The 3,303-nt window shown below is 39.7% G+C and overlaps 1 long non-coding RNA gene across 1 annotated transcript; it reads left to right on the top strand.

Annotated features, from left to right (window-relative positions):
• Positions 1-1,226: 1,226 nt before the first annotated feature.
• On the top strand, positions 1,227-1,970 carry LOC106935538 (uncharacterized). The gene is made up of 3 exons (XR_001421913.1): positions 1,227-1,307; positions 1,546-1,639; positions 1,789-1,970. It is a non-coding gene; the product is annotated as an uncharacterized LOC106935538 (long non-coding RNA).
• The last annotated feature ends 1,333 nt before the right edge of the window (positions 1,971-3,303 follow it).

The raw sequence follows: 3,303 nt of genomic DNA, 5'->3' as shown, positions 1-3,303 counted from the left end.
TCCACACGCCTGACCTTTCTGAACGGGTCATCATAGGCAGCTGCACGGTCGATGCCACGCTGTGCAGGAGCAGAGAGGCATCTAAAACAAAGGACAGGAGGCGCTAAGGACCAGGCATGGGGATAACTGGCAGATTTCCTCACTGCGTAAGAGTCCAGCTCAAGTCTTCAGGAGCCGTAGTCCTGCCAGGTTCATCCCTGTCAGTTCAGAAAGCTTTAAACCAACTCCAGTCCGTTTGCCTAGACAGTCCGGTTCGCTTGCCGAGGTGTGAATGTGTAAAAAACAAACTCTGGTCTGCCTACAAACCTCGGTTTGGGTTCAGTTGAAGTGAAATCAGGAAATGGACTACAGTGCAGGGCATTCTGGGTAAATGCAACCAAAACAAACAGTCTAGTCTCGCACTAGAGGGAGGAATGGCTCCTGGTTTTGACTTTTACCAAACAGAAAAATCCTCCAAATGCTAAAATCTGACACCTCTCCATGTCTGTTTCCATTTGGTGAAGGAGGAAATTGAACTCAGTTTCTTCTTCAGAGGTTTTTTGTAGTTTCCTGCAGTGGTTCTTGGTGCAGCGCCCCCACATGCCAGGAGGGGAACAGGTTGGTTTGACTCAGAACCACAGCAGCTGGAAGTGGAAGTTTACTGGCTGCTTTGGTCAACATCTGTTGTTTCTAACATGCTTTCTTGATAAACTGACTAAAGAAGTAACTTCCTCTCCAAGAAACAGCTGAAGACTAGAATGATATGAATCTTCGTTGGAGAGGAAACAAGTTGATCTTTGTAAGTTCACACATGCGTGAACTTTGTGACCTCAAACATCACACAAAGTCAAAATTTGCTGAACCTGTACTAAATGTGTGATTATGAAAAGAGGGGTCTTTACTTGTTAAGACGTCTGTTAGTGGAAAGATGCAGAAATGTCATCAGGTTTCTTCAGGTCTTTGGCCCAAACGGCTGAGAATAGTGCAAAAGTATTCATATGCCTCAAACATTTAAGCATTCTGTCATCATCTTGGGATTTTATTTGAATGATCTGTAAGTGGTCCACAGTGGTGAAGTGTAAGGCAGCCGAAGCATCCTGATCACATGTAAAACGTGTTAGCAGCTCTTTCTGAGAAGCGAAGCTTGCAGTTGCCACCTCCACTTACAAAAGCAGAAGAGGAAGATAAAAACAACCTGAAGCACAAAACATTTACATAAAACGTCTCTCTGCTCTTCTTCACGCTCACAGCAGAAGTTGGACCCGAATCGCTGAGCAACATGAGGACCAGAACCACGGAGCTGAAGATGACAGGCCTGGTGTTTACAGGTAGCATCCTACCTGTAGACACCAGGTCTGCCATCCTGACCTTCCAACGACCTTCAGCCTGTTGGTGATGATCTCTGAGCTGCAGGTGTGGCTGGAGGAGACTCAGACTGACAAACCAGTTGTTTTAATTTAGGCTTTAGTTAGCACTGTAACAAAAAGATAAACTTCACTATGTGTTTCTATAAAATCCAGGGTTTTTTTTTATTAATTAATGTTCTTTGTAATAATTTTGTGTCAGATGAAATAGAAGAACAGGAAGATGAAAAGGCGAATGCAGAAATGGTGTTTGGGAGAAAACTGGCCATCATCTCCGCCTGAAGAAAAGAAAACGGGTAACGATTCTGAATCAGTCCGTTAATAATAATGTTCACATTTTCTTCAAACTAAAACCCAGAGAGAGAGAAGAAAGTCTGCAAAACTATTTTGGGTTTAGAATATTTTCCTACGTTTTAAATTAAATGAAACGTCTGTTTTTATTTAGAGATGAAGATTCCAGCCGTGGTTTGGTCTGCGCCACCAGTCGCTGCCTGTTGGGTGATCCTGATGATAATCGTGGCTCTGCACATCCACTGAGTAACAACACAGATCACCTCCATCCTATTTATTCACATTAAAAGAAAGTTATTATTTATTGCTTCTCACTGAGAACTTCTAGAGTTTCTGTTTTTAAAACGGTGCTTCAAATTTAAACAGGAGCCACGTTATTTTCTGCATTTTAAAATTTTAAATAAATTAAAACAAAAACTTTGCTGGAGGATCATTTTCACCAAGTTTATAACTTAGTGGTTGCAGTTATTTGGCCATTTGTTGCTGCAGGTTGAAGCATCATGTTACGTTTTAAGTCTGGAAAAAACATAAAACCAGAAACTGACACTATCCATAGTTTAAACTTTTAGACTTTTTAATTCCTACCTTAAAATTTCAAAATGGCTGCCGAGCTCAAACAACACAAACTGTTTAACTGTTCATTTGATATTCTGTTAATTGGTTCCCATTAAATCAGTTAACACCACAGCAAATTATTTAAAGTGCAAAGAAATTCATTACTAACAAAACTAGTATAACAGTGGATAAGTTTTTAATTATGTACTGCTAATTAAAAAGTTAGTTGCACCAACCCTAAAAAGTTAACAAGCCTTGCTAATGTGTTATCAACATAATATTTAATGGAAGCTAATGCTAAGTGCTAACTTTCACATTTTAGAATTTAGCTGGAAAAATTCAGGAGAAGCGACAGACATTTAATGTTTTCAAAGTTATTAAAACTGTTAAAAGATTAGCTCTGCTGTTAGCTCATCAGTAGCTATTAGCTTGTAATGCTAACAGTGGACAGCCTCGTTAGTGAGCTTTATAGTTATCAGATTTAATTTCCTGTAGGGAGATATTAAGAAAATGAAGTGAACATGTAAATAACCCCCTGCTGCTGGGTTAGATGTAAATGTTTCAAAACATTTTGTTATCCTTTAAGGTTCGTTGTTGTTCTATTTTTATATTCCAGATACGTCTGATAAGCTGAAATATTCAGAAGAAAACAATGAGGTCTTATGGCAGAGCAACCAGATGCTAACCGCTAAATATCAACAACTTCAGGCAGATCTCCAGCAGCTGACTGCAGACCAGCAGCTTAGGAAAGAAAATCACAATCTAGATGCTGAAAACCAGCTGCTTCGGACAGAAAATCAGAATCTAGATGCTGAAAACCAGCAGCTTCGGACAGAAAATCAGAATCTAGATGCTGAAAACCAGCAGCTTAATTCAGAAAATCAGAATCTAGATGCTGAAAACCAGCAGCTTAGGACTGAAAATCAGAATCTAGATGCTGAAAACCAGCAGCTTAGGACAGAAAATCAGAATCTAGATGCTGAAAACCAGCAGCTTAGGACAGAAAATCACAATCTAGATGCTGAAAACCAGCAGTTTAGGACAGAAAATCACAATCTAGATGCTGAAAACCAGCAGCTTAATTCAGAAAATCAGAATCTAGATGCTGAAAACC

This window comes from Poecilia latipinna, unplaced genomic scaffold (genome assembly GCF_001443285.1).
Source record: "Poecilia latipinna isolate Pla-1442-1.1 unplaced genomic scaffold, P_latipinna-1.0 Scaffold1976, whole genome shotgun sequence".
NCBI classification, from domain to species: domain Eukaryota; kingdom Metazoa; phylum Chordata; class Actinopteri; order Cyprinodontiformes; family Poeciliidae; genus Poecilia; species Poecilia latipinna.
The sequence above is the reverse complement of the archived record's forward strand: the minus strand, read 5'-3'. Positions and strand labels throughout refer to the sequence as shown.